At 33.0% G+C, this 18,141-nt stretch overlaps 1 protein-coding gene and 1 long non-coding RNA gene across 2 annotated transcripts in view; one reads left to right on the forward strand and one right to left on the reverse strand.

Annotated features, from left to right (window-relative positions):
• LOC120359842 overlaps nt 1-9,992 on the reverse strand; it is a 97,968-nt gene extending 87,976 nt beyond the window's left edge. The window contains exon 1 of the long non-coding RNA XR_005576636.1: nt 8,885-9,992. This is a non-coding gene — a long non-coding RNA (uncharacterized LOC120359842). The remainder of the gene's footprint in view (nt 1-8,884) is intronic.
• LOC105196108 (nephrin) overlaps nt 9,982-18,141 on the forward strand; it is a 301,908-nt gene continuing 293,748 nt past the window's right edge. The window contains exons 1-2 of the mRNA XM_026131964.2: nt 9,982-10,633; nt 12,026-12,069. The gene's annotated coding sequence lies outside the window, so the exon portion shown is untranslated. The remainder of the gene's footprint in view (nt 10,634-12,025; nt 12,070-18,141) is intronic.

Raw genomic sequence — 18,141 nt, forward strand, 5'->3', positions numbered from 1 at the left:
GGTAGTTTTATTTTAATATTCTTACACAAATCCAATAATTTCACTCTGTTATATCCTAGGTACCCTGATCTGTTATCTGTCGTCATTTTGACGTCAAAATGTTAAGGATAGTGTTATTTTGACTTTAAAAGTGACGACAAATAACGTCAGCTTGCTACTTGGGTTCATCTCATTCAACTTTCGCCTACGTTCGAGCCTCTCTTTCGCAAAGAAAAGAATGACTAGACGGTAGAACCACAATTGTAGGTAAGGAAAAAAGAAAAATCCGGAAAAGTATCCTTGTAGCGAAATACTTTAAGCTTGCGTATCCACCCGCCGACGAGTGCGACTGTGCTTCATCCATATTCAACGATCGCTGAGGAAACGAGTGAGAAGAACGAACGCTTCGACAGAGAACCGTGAAGGAGGAGAACGTTATTCGCGACTCGCGATACGCTTTTCAAAGCGCGCCGCGTACGATCTATATTCCATTCTGCAGACTCATTCGGAATACCGTCTGCGTTTCCCTTTCTTTATCTATCTTCACTCGCCAAGCAATCCTTCCCAGTTTCTTCCTTACGCGCTTTCGCGCGGCCAGAGATTTCTTTTTTTTTCTACTCATATCGTGTAACGACATTGGACATTTTTCTTCGATACCGCGCGCGCATCTTAATTCGTAATCGTCCCTTCCATCGTATCGTCGTTCGCCAAACAAACAATCGAGAAATTGAGTTCGACATTGTTTCGCGGCGGATAGACGCGCAAAATATCTTTCTCGGGGAAGATATTAAAACAACGCTTACGCGCGTTTACTGAAAAATCTGTCGTATATGTAATGGATATTCGGTATAGCTATTATGCGAGAAATATTGATGTCAGTTTTTCAAATTCTTACATCAGAGTATCTTCGAAAGAAAACAATTTTACACTCGAGACTGTGGCAGTAAGAAAACTCCGAGCCGGTCGAGAATTTATGGGCTATTATAGCTCAGATTTGTCTTCAGACGACAGAAATGGACATCCCAAGTATCTTCGAAATGAATGCGATCTATTTTCCATTCCGGGGCTTCTTTTGGCGCAAAGTTTCTCCTTCGTTACTCGACATCTTTATAGTGCACGCACGTCTTGCTTTAATTGCCGCTATTAGTTCCCTTTATCGCTATCAAAGATTTATTTTGCGATTATCTTCAAAATTGTAATAACAAGAGGAAGACTATATCGGACAATTCCAAGCATAATTATTCTATGGTACAAGCCAGTAGTATAAAATTAAAACAAGCAAGCCGGAGGCAAATATTTGCTTCTAAAATATGCGTTCCTCTATTCGTTATTATTTCCTTTTCGAAATGCATGAAAGATTAATTCATTACGTTATATTTATCGATTTTAAATATTCATATAGAATTTCTAATTTATAACATTGTGTTATGTTTCTTAAATATTTAATCTCAGGTAATGGCCAGGTAATGTGCATAATTTAGCGTTCCCTTAAAAGAGAGTATATGAAAATGGTCACAATAGGTCCCGAGCAGAAACCTGACAAATTCATTTCATATTATAGTGTCTTTTTTTGTGTTTTTTTTTGTTTTAATGTATATTAAAAAAAAAGTAATATTTATAATGTCGGAAAGTGCGGGTAAAATTACTAATAACAATAAATTTGTTAAAATACGTAATGCATACGTGACATTATGTTTCATTTTTCTTTATTTGTATATGACGAGATTTGTATATATTTTAATTTGTATAGCTACGCTTATTTTCAGATGCATTTTGCATATAAACTTATATAAAACAGTAATTTTTAATAGACATTAAATTTAACTCACTTTAATCCAGGATAATATACTACATGATGTACTATAATATTATAATACATTAATAATATTATATACTGTAATTTTAAAAAAACTAAATTAAAAATTGTTTGACACTAAAAGAATAAAAAATGGACCAAAAAATGCATAAAAAAATAAAAAAACAATTAAAACATAATAAAAAAACAAAATGCAAAGAAGAACAAAAGATGAGACCAGTAATCACCTCGTCGTTGATCCTGGATTAAACAAAGAGTAATTTAAAATAAAATACAATATTTCTTTATTAAAAATTGCTGTTGAATGTAAGTCTTGAAACAGCTTTTTTATGAATATTTCTCTATCTATATTAAATAGTTTGTTAATTTATGGAAACAAACTCATTGAAATCAAATATGTAATATATATTGCAAACATTAAATAAAAAAAAATTACATTAACATTATTTTTCATAAATATTCACTTAGGCAAACTTAAAATCACAGATCATAGAAAACGTAAAGCAGATCTGACTCTGTCTATTACTACAAACATACTAAAGAGGAAAATAGGAACCAAAAACTCCTAACTAATACTGCAATTTAATAGCAAATGAAAAATAAATCTGAAAATAAACGTAAATAAATATAGTATTAAAATGCATAAAGCTAATTATACAGAACTAAAGAAAATTGAAACATAATATCACGTACGCATTACGTAGTTTATATGATATTTTTTGGTTATCAGTAGTTTTCTCGCATCTCCTGGATTACAAATGTTATTTTGTTCTTTCATATACATAAAAAAAAAACAAAGTAGAATTAGTTTTTAAGATTTTGCTCGAGGCCAATTTTGGCCATTTTCATGTATCCTCTTTGTGCGCTTGAAAGCTCTGATTCCATATTCATTAAAAAAGATCATTAAAATATTTTCCAATAATGATGGACCTGCAAGATTGCTCTGATAATGCACGGATGAAAGAAAAATCTGCGACGTAAAGACGGCAGGAAAAGGGTAAAACTTTATCGTATGTGGAACCGACGACAGGATATAGATAGATGGCATCTTTGAGGATGTTTGCAATATCTTAGACTACTTTGTTCTTTTTTCTTTTACGTGATTTAAAGATATTTTCGTCTTTTCACGTTTGCCGTTTGATCGCTAAATATGAATGGGGAGACTCGAATGTACAGCACACTCATGTACCAGTCATCGGCAAAAGGCAAATAAGTTCGAGGCGTGAGTAACGTGCGTGATTGTGTATCGATGTTCGCATCGCCTTATGCAAAGCTTGTTATTTCCTGCAAAAGATGTAGAGACTAAAAAACGTCTTCTCCTCAGGATATTGGATGTCCCACATCGTTTCAGATAATTCTTCTTTTACAGCCAATATTGGCGCAATATACGTTTTAATATTTATACGTAATATTTAACATTTAAAAGTTTTTAGCAAAATAAATATACTAAATATTAGCGATCCTTAACTCTAGAGTACTTCTATGGATGAATTTTCATCCACGAGCTAATTCAAGTATTTGCTATTAAATTGCAGTATTAGTTAGGAGTTTTTGGTTCCTATTTTCCTCTTTAGTATGTTTGTAGTAATAGACAGAGTCAGATTTGCATTACGTTATCTATGATCTGTGATTTTAAGTTTGCCTAGGTGAATATTTACGAAGAATAATGTTAATGTAATTTTTTTTCTATTTAATGTTTGCAATATATATTACATATTTGATTTGAATGAGTTTGTTTCTATAAATTAACAAACTATTTAATAGAGATAGAGAAATATTCATAAAAAAGTTGTTTCAAAAATTTTAAGGAACGCGATAACCTTTTTAACTGTAATTGGGTAAATATAGATTTGTCAGTATAATTATTATACATTATTTAATTTTTACATCTTTTTCTTCATATGTCTCGTCCCATCGCCACTAAATTTTTACAAAAAGTAACATTTTTATTCTTAGATGCTAAATGCTAAATGTAATCATTTTGATTAGGACTAGTTACAAAAATTAAAAATAGAAAAACCCATAAAACCATAACCTCCTTACAATAACAAGATTCTTGAACATTACGAAAATGAGATCCTTAAACTAAAGCTAGATTAAAATACATTTTACATTAATAAGTTTCGCTGAAGCGTAAATGAAATACTCTCTACGCGATAGATAGCGTTGATATTTCTGTAACTTAAAAATATACATACTACCTGTATCAGTTATAATTTGTCAATATAATCTTTGGTAATTACCCAATTCACACGGTGATTACACCACCCTTAACGAATGTCAACTCGTGGTGCAACCCGTCTACACGGTCTACATAGTTGCACTATCCACATGAAATGGTTAGCTGAAAACGAGTCCCTCGTGAACGTATTAAAATAGTGTTAATTAAATTATTCTATTACAATCTATAAAGTGGATAAAAAAAGTGTAAAAAATTTTATGGATAAATTTTCACTCAGAGTATTGAGCCGAAAAAATATTACTTTCACTCTGGGGTTAAAAAAGAATGCTAAATTGTTCAAAGCTGTGGAAAAAAAATTTTAGGAGAACATATATCAAGATATTATATTTTAATCAATATAAATTTAAACATATTTGTATATTACGAAACATATATGTTTTTTTTTTCTTTAGAATCAAAAGGTTAAAATGCATCATTATGCTGCACAGTTTGCATTATGTACATCACGCTGCTTTAATAGCGCGCGTGTTCTCTCTGGAGACATATTTGAAAGCAGGCGAGTGACCGGATTTAACCGGATTGAACACGACCGCGCGAAAAGTTTGTCTCGAAGACGTACAATCGCTTTAGCAGCGGAAGCGCTGAAATAGCAATCCCCATGCATCGCCTCGGGGGTTTCCGAGTCTGCTCTCCAAAACTCCAAATCGGAGTGGCGGTGCCTCGAAAGCGATTGGACAGCGAAACTCCCCGGTGAGCTTCGGCCCGGCGTATAACCGCGGATTAACCCCGTAATGCATCCTCGTGCCTTAACTTTACATACTAACTTGCAATACAACGCGTGTAAACTCGCTTCGGCTGTCCAGTGGACGACCGTGGGTAAAGTCCGTCGCGCGCGAATTTACATAACACAGGTAAAGCATGGCGTATGGACCAATGATACGACTCGGTATCAGCTTCGCGAGAGTAATATGGCAGCGCGTATCAATGGCTCGACGCGTGTAAACTTGTTCCGACTGTCCAGTCTCCGTGTGACGGATAGAGAACCATCGCATACAAATTTACATAAGCCGCAAGCATGGACAACTCGATCAGCGGAAACCCCCGGACCCCGGTGTGTGCTTCGTAAGAATAAAATATCGACTTCGGTCGCTTCAATGATTGCTATTCCTGTGCTGTTCTCGTATCTACTTTGTGTATAAAGTATTTAACGCGTGATTATATTGGGTTTGGCAATATTACAATATGATTTCAAGATAAATAATGTGGTGCAAACACAGCATAGCAGCGAAGGCCTGTTTAGCTAGAGCAAATTTCAGCGTGCTTGATTGAGGGCAAGTTCCGATAGTTCAAATTAATATCAGTCCTTTCACGAATCAGAAATTCCAGTAGCGATACCAAATGCATAGAGCGAATCAATATAGACAAAAGCATCGAATAGTTTGTTTAGTAATATAAAACAAAAAGTTAATATTTAAATATTAGTTAATATTTAATTGAAATTGTAGAACTAAGGAAACTTGGTGAATGTCAAATTTTGAATTTAATGAAAGTTTATGTACACGTCATATAGCTTACATAAAAAGATAAAAGAAAGTATCAGCTGCGACTGTAAAATCTTTTAAGACATGAAGTCATCTCCTATTGATAAAGCGGTTTTTAGTTTTCTTTTTTATTATATCTCGAAAAGTATTCACGATACAACAAAGTTTGTATAAAGTCTTAATAAAATACATTTATTTATCCACGTCAGTATAAAAAAAATAATTATATTCAGAAAAATAATTTTTATTTTTTTTTTAAGCATTGACGTGGCTAAATAAAAGTAACTAGAGTTAAAAATATTTATTAAAAGTATTGTTAATGTGGATCAATAGAGATAGCATGTTGCTTCCTTTTTTACATATATATTCAATATCGTAGAATTCAAGCTTTGTAAATGTAGTCTATGTACAATGACGAATTTATTTTATAATAAGGTACTTAAGCCGAAAAAGGCCCAGTACTAAATAAGACCTACTTTTAAATTTACCCTTTATAAACCCAATTTATGTTTGAAATATATGCTTAAAAGATATATCATAGGAAGTAGATAAAGACTGAATAAGAAATTAATACCGCTGGCAACACGTTTATTCAGTGCAACAAAAACTTGTAACAACGTGGATAAATCAGTCGTTTTTATAAAAATGTGTTGTAAATTTAATAAGTATACATTATTTTATAGTTTATTACAACATATTATAATGTTATTCAACTTTCTAATTATAGGAAAAAATAAATATGTATATCAATTTTTTAGAATAAATATACTTTTTTATAAATAATATATTAATAAATAAGGCCCACTTGTACATTAATTGTTATAGCCATTGTCATTTGTTTATTATGTATGTGGCTTGCAACAGAGAATAACAATTTTCAATGATACTAACTTTCCATAAGCTAAAATTGCACTAAAATAGCCAGAACTTCTTGTAGTTAAAATATTAATTATAGACAAAATTAAAAATAATTGTGATGTTTTACTAGTATAATAGATCTTAAAGAATTTCGTATTTGTGATTAATAATTATTTTAACAGTAAGTTGAAAAATAATATTTAATTTCTTTGTTATTTTTAATTTATTTTTAATTTGGGCCTTATTAAAAGCACAAGAATTTAATAAGGCCCAATGCCAGAGTTTAAAAACATTTCTTTTTTGTTTACCTAAAAATATTTTATATAAAAGATAATTTTATTTTGGCGAGTGGTTGAAATAAACATTTTATTCTCATTTAGTTTATTTCAATATCTTTGTAAATAGAATTTATAAAAAATAAAATATGTTAGGTGGGCCTTATTCGGCTTGGGTACCTTATATATAAAGGATAATATACATACATATATTTATATAAGAAAAACATGACATGGCATGAGTTAAATTTTCGTAAGAAACAAAACAAATAAATTTATCATTGTGTAGGCTGCATTAATAAAGCTTGAATTCCTCGATTTTACATAAGAGAATCAATTTGTTGTAGGATTGTTATGCATAATGTAGAAATTTGCATCACTATAGTGAAATTTTAATATAACATTATGTTAGGTCACATAAATTATCGTATACATTATACGGTGTCGTCGCGTTTTCAAATATTTGTGGAACAAACTCCAAAGTTATTTTATAACAAAGGCATGTATTTGGAAATATTAAAACTCTTATCTAGTTAGTCTTGTTTTTGTTGAGGTCAAAATATAACACGAATCAGAAGATATATTTGGAAAATCAATTAATTATTGATAATGTTACATATCTAGTTGATGGTCCATTAAGAAACCCGAATGTCAAAGCAGAGTTCGCGTTTTATTTCTTGCAGTTTGTAAATCTCACAATTCAATGAGTTAGTTAATATTGTAATATCAGTTAGTTAATATTATATAGAATTGTAAATATTAAAGAAATATCCAAGTGTTTTGCTTTATTGCACAGTTTAATCAATTTCGATCTTGGATTTAATAAGATATCAAACATAAATTTCTCTCTTTAAATTGCAAAATTATCTAAAAACAAAGGAAACTGCTAATCAAAATTCTGTACACTAGTAATGCCAAACATTTTACATAATGCCCAGTAATGCCGCAGTAATGCCCCGTAATGCCCAGTAGATTTTACCAAGTAATTCCTAAAATTTGTACACTTACTGCCCTCAGCGGTTTCCCTCTCGGCATACACCTTCTGGGTAAGGAAGATAATTTGGAAGATACTTGTAAAGTTTAAAAAAATAATCTCTCTCGAAAAAAATCACTCAGAAAAAGACAAAAAAATCTTTCTCTTCAAAATAAATTTGTTTACAACATCTTTTCTAAGTGGGATTTTTCCTTAATACTTTGCATACATCTTCTGACTAACATTGGGAAGATACTTGTAAAGTTTCAAAAAATAATCTCTTTTAAAAAAGAAGTTGTGAAAAAATTCACTTAGAAGAAGACGAAAAGTCTTTCTCTTCAAAATGAATTTGTTTATAACATCTTTTCTAAGTGGGATTTTTCCTTAATACTTTGCATACATCTTCTGACTAACATTGGGAAGATACTTGTAAAGTTTAAAAAAATAATCTCTTTTAAAAAAGAAGTTGTGAAAAAATTCACTTAGGAGAAGACGAAAAGTCTTTCTCTTCAAAATAAATTTGTTTATAACATTTTTTCTAAGTGGAATTTTTTCTTAATACTTTGCATACATCTTCTGATTAACATTGGGAAGATACTTGTAAAGTTTCAAAAAATAATCTCTTTTAAAAAAGAAGTTGTGAAAAAATTCACTTAGAAGAAGACGAAAAGTCTTTCTTTTCAAAATGAATTTGTTTATAACATTTTTTCTAAGTGGGATTTTTTCTTAATACTTTGCATACATCTTCTGACTAACATTGGGAAGATACTTGTAAAGTTTAAAAAAATAATCTCTTTTAAAAAAGAAGTTGTGAAAAAATTCACTTAGGAGAAGACGAAAAGTCTTTCTCTTCAAAATAAATTTGTTTATAACATTTTTTCTAAGTGGAATTTTCTCTTAATACTTTGCATACATATTCTGAATAACATTGGGAAGAAACCTGTAAAGTTTAAAAAAATAACCCCTCTTGGAAAACAAGTTATAAAAAAATTCACTTAGAAGACGAGAAATTTCTTTCTTTGACATTAATTTGTTTATAACGTTTTTCCAAAAGATTATTTTTTTAACTTTATAGGTATCTTTCTAATCTTACCTAGGTGTGTGTAAAGTGGTTAAATTTCTTCCGCAATTTCCAGCATTTATATATTTAACTTAAATATATAAATATTTGAAACAAGGAAATACAATCAAATTGACAAAATTTACTCAAGCTTATAATTTTTTTCTAAGTACGGGTAATCGATAAATAATTTCACTTACCCACAGGATTGTTCCGCTGTTGCTCGATGCTCCTCCCGAGCCTCCGCCTCCTCCCAGATCTCGTCAATAGAGCACAACACAAAACTCGCGATTCTCGCCAACGAAAGATCAATTACGATCGCGTGCTAATTATCACAGCAACGCACGACACTTTATTAACGGAACTACCGACGAAGCGATATAATCACGTAGCGAAAGGTAACGATCGCGCGAGGTTATGGTCGATAGCGTGAAAAAGATCTAACGCACGAGTAGCCATCTCAGGGCGACGGCTATTTCGTACGAATATACGGCATTGTAGTACGGTGCACACGAAAACATTGTACATGTAAGGAGAATCGGGCACGAAACGACCGAACGTACGTAGCGAACGAACGACGCGGCGACGCGGCGACGTAGCGAAGTAAACACGGCGCTTCCCCGCGGTAACCTAACCTTCGCCTTCGTCGCCCGATACACGGCGGAGAGTCAACACACGACCATTTCCTTCCGTATCATCGTACATTACACTCGCGAACTGTAGCTGCGATAGACACGCGGCGAGATCGGAGCTGGAGCGATCCGCATCCACCGAATTGCGTAGCGTAGTTATGACGCAACCTCCACCGTCGCTGCCGGCCCGTCGACTGCCGTCGACTGCTGTCCCGTCGGCTGCTGGCCCGTCGACGCTCGTCACCCGTCGGCCGCCGAAATATGCATATCGCGACGACGACTCCCTCGTCGCACAATTGTCGCACGTGTGTCGGAATTGAGAATCGAGTTTCTTGCGGACGTAACTACCGCGACGAAAAGAGACGAAAGCGATTCGGACATACGTGCAACAAACGTGCAATGAGGAGTCGTCGCGATATGCGTATTTCGGCGGCCGACGGGTGACGAGCGACGACGACGACGACGAGCCAGCAGTGACAAGCAGTCGACGGGCCGGCAGCGGCGAAGGCGGTGGCGTCGCAACTACGCTGCGCATTTCGGAGGATACGGATCAGGCCAGTTCTGATCTCGCCGCGTGTCTATCGCAGATACAGTTCGCGAGTGTTATGTACGATGATACGTAGTGAAATGATCGTTGTTTGTTGACTCTCCGCCGTGTGCCGTTGCGACGAAGGGAGCGCCGTGTTTGTTTCGCTACGAACGCTCGGTCGTTTCGTTCCCGATTATCCTTACATGTACAGTACCGTGAATATTTAATTGAAATAGTCATCGCCCTGAGATGGTTCTGCGCGCGAGATGGTTAGATCTTTTTCACGCTTTCTTGCGAGGATGGTGTCATGACGAGAAGATGGCGAGCCTCTGTCGCCGCGAGCCTCTCTCTGTTGCTACATTCATGTCATTCGTACGCGGGCGTTCTTGTTCTTGTGGAACGGTGTAAAAGTGATTCCGGAAATAACTGCGTACTCCGTCTGGTCAATGCATCGTGCACCAGTTCGCGTGTTATCATGGAACGAATTTTCTTTTGTACGCACAGTTCCGAGTTTTCGTGTGCGACAGTAAATGTTCTGACCTTTCCACGAAATATTGACTTGGATCATAACCTCGCGCGATTGTGCGTCCCTTTCGCTACGTGGTGATGTTGCTGGGCCGGTAGTTTTGTTAATGAAGTGTCGCGCATTGCTGTGATTATTAGTACGCGATTGTAATTAATCTTTCGTTGGCGAGAATCACGAGTTTTGTGTTGTGCTCCATTGACGGGATTCGGGATGAGGGAGAGGCTTGGGAGGAGCATGAGGCCACGGCGGAACAACTCTGTAGGTAAGTAAAATTATTTATAAATTATCCGTACTTAGAAAAAAAATTATAAGCTCGACTAAATTTTGTCAACTTGATTGAATTTCCTTGTTTCAAATATTTATGTATTTAAGTTAAATATATAAATGCTTGAAATTGCGGAAGATATTTAAACTGTTTACACACACCTGAGTAACGTTAGAAAGTGATCTGTAAAGATTATAAAAATCAACCTTGGAAAAAACGTTATAAAAAATTAATGTCGAAGAAAGAAATTTCTCGTCTTTTAAGTGAATTTTTTCATGACTTGTTTTCCAAGAGGGCTTATTTTTTTAAACTTTACAGCTATCTTCCCAATGTTATCCAGAAGGTTTATGCAAAATTTTAAGAAATTATTCCACTTGAAAAAGATGTAATCAAATTAATTTTGAAGAGAGAAATTTTTTGTTTTCTACTAAGTGAATTTTTTCACAACTTCTTTTTTAAAAGGGGTTATTTTTGTAAACTTTAGAGGTATCTTCCTAATGTTACCCAGAAGATGTATGCAAAGATTCAAGAAATAATCCCACTTAAAAAAGATGTTATAGACAAATTTAGTTTTGTAGAGAGAAATTTCTCGTTTTCTCCTAAGTGAATTTTTTCTCAACTTTTTTTTAAAAGAAGGTTTTTTTTTTAAACTTTACAGGTATCTTCTCAATGTTACTCAGAAGATGTATGCAAAGTATCACTTAGAAAAGATGTTATAAACAAATTCATTTTGAAGAGAGAGACTTTTCGTCTTCTCCTAAGTGAATTTTTTCACAACTTCTTTTTTAAAAGAGATTATTTTTTTAAACTTTACAAGTATCTTCCCAATGTTAGTCAGAAGATGTATGCAAAGTATTAAGAAAAAATCCCACTTAGAAAAAATGTTATAAACAAATTCATTTTGAAGAGAAAGACTTTTCGTCTTCTTCTAAGTGAATTTTTTCACAACTTCTTTTTTAAAAGGGGTTAATTTTTTAAAATTTACAGGTACCTTCCCAATATTATTCACAACATGTATGCAAAGTATTAAGAAAAAATCCCATTTAGAAAAGATGTTATAAACAAATTCATTTTGAAGAGAGAAACTTCTTGTTTTCTTCAGGGTGAATTTCTTCATAACTTGTCTTTCAAGAGGGGTTATTTTTTTAAATTTTGCACACGCCTTTGGGGGAACATTAGGAAGTTATGCTTGTAAAGTTTAAAAAAATAATTACTCTTGGGAAAAAGATTATGAAAAAATTCACTTAGAAGAAAATGAAAAATCTCTCTTTAAAATTAATTTGTTTGTGACTGTTTTAAGACGAGTCATTTCCTAAAAATTGTGCACACACCTTCTGAATAATATATTATAATTTAGATTTATAATTTGGATTTATATGCATTTTACAGATTAATGTAGCTGTGTTACTACTCTGCTGCTGCGCAATGGTCTGGTGAGTTAAAAAAATTTTTTTTAATTTTTAAGTATTGAATCTTTGAACAATTTTTATTGGAGATTTATGTAACATGTACATATAAAATGAAAAATATCCAAAAGGAATCAAGTAATTGGGAAGTAACATTATGAATGAATATATCATAAATTTACCAGATTTATGAAATAGATGGGCCGAGGGAGAAACCGCTGATCAAAATTGTGTTCACTACTGCCTAGCAATGCCTAAAATTTTACGTAATACTCAGTAATACCCCCGTAATGCCCAGTAATTTTTTTCTAGTAATTCTTAAAATCTGTAGTGAAAGAAATGCAATTTATTTTTAATATTTTATTACATTAGATATTTTAACAATTTTAAAAATAATTTTCAAAATCGCTTGTATTTTTCAAATTAATAATTTTAATTTAACAGTTTTATTCAATTCTATACATGTATTAATTTATTTTTATTTTCTATGCTTACATTACACACACACACACACGCGCGCGCGTATATGTATATGTATGTATATAAAGTATCATCTATCATGATCATGAGATATAAATACCATGGAATATATGGAAAAAAGTATTAATAAATTAAAAAATCTGTATTTCGTAAATGTTCTTTCGACGTTACATTGTTAATTTAATTTCTTATTTTCTATTAATACATCTTAATATCTAAATAGATCTTACTACTCTCTAGGTTTCACTAGCCAACTCCTTAGAGAACGCCGTGCATACGTTATTAATGCAAATGTGATGCAAATGTATTTGCACTCGCTTCAATGTGGCTCTAATGACGTTAAAGTTAGTATTGTACAGTAGAATTGATGAAATCGCTTGTTACAGGTGTACACAGTTTTCTCAACTCGTTAATCTGTACGTTTGTTTATTTGAAATAACACCATTTTGTAATATTATTTTTATTGACGATACAAATGTGATGACATACAATTCGTTTTTTTGTGATTTTTAATTAATGCAAAATTACATAATGTGTTTGGAAAGTTATAAGTACATAAGTTAGTATTAATTTCATAAACTTTACAATATTTACGAAATTTATAAATCTAATATTAAAAAATATTAAATTTTTTTTAAATTTTAAAGAAACAAGTAATATTGAAATGCACATGAAATGCTACTTATAAAACACATTTTTATAGAAACGAGGAAATGCCTTATTAGTATACTATTTAATTTCCAGTTATTTATTTTCCGCAATTTTTATGCAACTGAATTGTTGCACCGATTAAGACTTATGAATATCCTCGAAGTACTGAGAATAGACCTGAAAGAATCGTGATGAAAAGGAGAGCAATATTTGTTTTGTAAATCTTTCGTGAAAAATTATGTGCCCGGAGAGGATTACTTATTATTAATAACTCAATGATGAGCACCCTATTATTTTTTTATGCTTTCTTTCACGCACCTTATATATCTAAATTTATAATCGATATCAACTTGACCTCTGTGGAATTGCTTAAACTCATTCAACACTTTAGCGTTGAGAATTATTAATTCGTACATCATACTGCGTCATACTCAGATGGAACGTAATTATGGAAGCTTAAGGGAGAAGCAAAACGGCTCAAGTGGGATTTGATGCCGTTATTGTGCTGCAACGGGAATAGTACGCGATTGTTAAACGGTAATAATAATGTCGATCTAGTTTGCGATAAGGCCGATAATGAGTCCATGTCGGTCTGCAGAAAACAGAAAGAACGTCAATTAACAGAGAACAATTAAAGTGGAATGTGATCCAGCTAGAATGTCGGTTTCAAGTCGAGAAAATCTAGGTCGTTTGAAAAAGATTGAAAGGTAATTGAATATCGTAATTTAGCGTAATAGATGATAATCGATACAGAAATTTATCGCAGTAAGACATGATTATTTACTAATACTGAATATGAAAGAATTATATTAAAGTAATACTTGAAAATAGAAATATCCGTTTTTTTTTTTTTAAAGATTAGTTAATGCTCTGTAAGAAAGAAATGAAAAATGTTAAAAATATTGACAAATGTTTCAAAATACAAAAAGATAAGCAAAGTATTATCTTACAAATCACGAGTATTCAACAATACGTTCCGAGTGCATCGCCGTGCGATGAAACGCGAGACCGGTTTTCGGTGTTTCCTGGTGCGTGCCGCAGTTGCCGCCGGCGATTAATTACATCGGTATCAGTTCCTATTACCAGGAACGGCTGGCGGGCGTCGATACTTTCCGATAAAACGTGGCTAAGGTTAATATCGTCCATGGATGCACTCAACTCCCTGCCTGGGTGACACTGATAGCGAGCGGAAGCGGAAAATCGATTCGTTCGCGGCCAATATAACCCACCGCCGTTTAAGGGATGCACGGCACGGAAAGTAATACGGCGGATTACTCTCCTCGTGAGCGCATCGATGTTCTAATGCAATTTGCAAGTCGATGCGAAAAACGCATCAGCAACGAGCCCCCCGTCTCTTTGTCGAGATCTCGAAAAATCAGCTTGATGGAATAGAAAATACTCAATTGAAAATACTCCTTACAATTCGATAAATGTCGCGACAATATTTTTTAGCTTATTTCTAACGCTTGGAGTTTGATCACAGGAATTAAGAAGGTTCGTGCTTTGTTAGAATTTTTCTAACTACAGACCAGTTTGTATTCCTCGACAATAAGATTCTAATTTGCCGTCGCGGTACGTTGGAATTTTAACCCTTCCCGACTCTTCGTACTGCAATGTAATATTGCGGTTCATTCTGTCTGGAATGAGCTGCAATACCAGCATCTTGCGCCTTCGTCGTATAATAAACCGCGGCTCGAGACGATTAATTTATTCGGGCAAAGAAATATTCTTTCATCCCGCTTTCGCCTTGGAATAAATGTCATTACTTAAAATCCATGTCCGTTTAATAAAAGCAAGAGAAGAGATTTTTATCTTGTAGTTCTAAAATATCTCCATATTTAATATATTTAATTCTTTTGGAATATCCGTTGTAATATGAGTATTCGTATATTAATGTTATACGTAATGTTTTTCTGATAATTTCGCGATATGATTTTTATGAAATTAATTTCTTTATAATAATATAACATGCAAATAGCCCATTTTAGTAATCAGCAATAATCTGAAATTAATAGGCTTAATAACGAGCAAACCAAATTATTTTAAATTATATATGTGTGTATTTAATAAAGTAATTGAACCACATTAAGAACAGTAACTTTTTATATAAACAAGAAATCGACATATGTATATATTTAATAGATAATGAAATTTGACCAAATTAAGAATAATAACTTTTAATATAAACAGTAACCGTATTTTTCGAGCACAGAGCTTTCCCTTAATGGTAAATAAATAACAAAAATAAAATTTAATAATTTTTTTTTGTTTTTTGGCCATTCGCGAATAGATATTATTTTTAATTTGGTCGAATTTCATAATCTATTAAATATACATATATGCCGGTTTCTTGTTTATTTAAAAAGTTACTCTTGTTAATTTGGTTCGAATTTATTAAATACACACGTATTGAATTTAAAATAATTATTAAATACACACGTATTGAATTTAAAATAATTTTGTTGTTTGTTTGTTTGTTTGTTCGCATTAGGCCTATTAATTTCAGATTATTGTTAATTCCTTCATTATTAGACAATTATTGTTATTTAATAACTCCAGGTTTACGGTAAGAAACTTTTGATCTTGCGATTAAGCATTTTGTTACGACAGTTGGACGATCGCTTGCGACGGTCAATGTCAAACTGTTTTGGTTACAACACGAGTAGCTCGTTGAGGCCGAACTGTATCCCAGGATCGAACTGGTGGTACGCCGCAGCACTTCCTCCTGGAGGTTCGCGGTTCCACCGGGAATTTCAGGTTCCTCCGCTCCTCTCCGCGGAGACCCTCGAAACGCCTCAAAGTGACCGTAGAGCGTTAGTCGAGAAGCCGGCTATATATTTTAGAGACTCAACTTTGCAGTCCAAATTGCGGCGGCGCCAGTTTAAACGTGAATTTCGTACCAACTTTATGGCACTGTGATATCTGTGTCATAATTAATTTATGATATAGAATATAATATTCGCGAAAAGAGAGGGGCAACTAATTACTTATACCTTACGCTATAATAAAGGAGGGTTATAGAATCATATATTCTCTTGGAAAACAGTTAAGAAGGAAAACGAGACGTTAAAGAAAAATAAAACGGTTTTCAATTATTATTTGTTTCTTTTTTTATTAATAACGTAATATTACAATTTAACGCGAAAGGCTCTGCTATTTGTTTTTGCAGTATATAAATTTATGCAAGTACTCGCGACTAATTTCAAGCGTTAATGCCACGAATGACGGCAGTGTTAATTCGTTGTAAAGTAAACGCACACGCCGCGATATTCGCCAGTGAGGAAGGAAAATAAAAGCCCTCCGCGAGCTAGAGCGGGAATGAAATCTAAAGGAGAGGACCTAAATATTCCGCACGCCGGCGAATATTCGCGGTTCGACGAAACTCTATCCGTTTGAATAACGCCCGACTCGATTCGAATGAACTTTTCGTGCGGAAGAAGCCCGTTGGTCGGTAGAGCTGCCATGCGCACCAGGAAGTAACTTCGTCCTCTCTTACGGAGAAGCGCCGAGGCAAAACTACTTGCCGAGCGGAAGCAACTTGAGGCGATCGCTGTGTTTGAGAAATTCGCTCTTGTACGTACGTCTGTGATAATGTTTCGAGATTTCCGCCCAGAAAGACTGCTACGAATCCCCAAGTAGAGTGCGATACGACGACGCCTTCCGATTGTGAATTCCGCTCTTTAATCTTAAATGTATATATCTCGTCGGGAATTGTTTCTAACACAGTTGAATTTCCACGTATAGAAAATTTTTATGCTTTGATTATTACAGCAATGATATGCAGTTACGAAACTAATTGTCCGAACACAAGATATAGAAGTTTTTTATTCACAAATTCATTAAATATTAAAATTTTTTTGAATATTAAAATTGAAGTATGCTTTTGATTCGTAGCTTGAAATAAACTTTCAATATCTTGACAAGTGGTCTTGTGTTGACAATTAATAATCACGAAACTGCATAAAATTATGGTTTATTTAATTTTTAGTGTCTACATTAAGTAATCTAGGTCGGTTTTCTAAATTTTACTTTTTTTTTGCATTTTTTACTTATATATAAAAATTGCAAAATATCTATTTTCATCTGTGATTTTTCGACTTTTTCGCATCGAAAAAAAAATTTTTTTTTTCAGTTTCTAAACGATTAATTAAAAAAAAAATTAATTAAAATTCATGCATTATAACTCGAAATATAAACAATATAAAACGGCAAGGGTCAAAGATATCCTAGATATCTTAATATTATTTTGTCACAATTTTACCATCTTTTACATACATTTTTAGATTTAAGTAAAAACAGGTAAAGATAAAGATAAAATAGAGTCGGCACTTTGTTGCAATTTTATTTAAATGGTTAAATCTTTTAATTTGCTTTTGTTGATGGCAGTAAATTTTTAAAATCTAGACACAAGTTTGCTTTTGATAAAAATGTGTTTTCACCTCTAATCATGTTTTCTCTAAAAAATTAATAATATTTGTAGCCTAAACAAAACTCTCGGTCCTCTATCTGGAAAATTAATTTCACGATTGTATACCTATGGTAATTATGCGATACTTTTGTTACGCCAGTACTGTTTTTTTTTTTAATTGCTGTAATGGAAATCGAAAATAGAAAACAAAGATTAGAAATCATGGACAGACAATTAACGAGAATTCTTATACACGAAAAGGGTGGAGTTGAGAACATTCTGATGTACGCGGACTTGTGCAGTTTAACAGATTGCTACGATGTTGCAAGTTGGTCGATAACAACAGAATTTGCAGCATAGTAATATGCAAGTACGTATTTGTCGTATATTTCCGTTATAAAAGATTTATTATAGGAAATTTATTGAATTTATATCTCTACAAAGAACTTTATTCAATATACGCTAGGCTAGGCACGATTTACAGATATACTGCATAACTGCAAAAACAGATACATTATTGAATATTAATTACACAAATTGGTTTATTCTATAAAGTTGTT

This window comes from Solenopsis invicta, chromosome 16 (assembly GCF_016802725.1).
Source record: "Solenopsis invicta isolate M01_SB chromosome 16, UNIL_Sinv_3.0, whole genome shotgun sequence".
Taxonomy (NCBI): domain Eukaryota; kingdom Metazoa; phylum Arthropoda; class Insecta; order Hymenoptera; family Formicidae; genus Solenopsis; species Solenopsis invicta.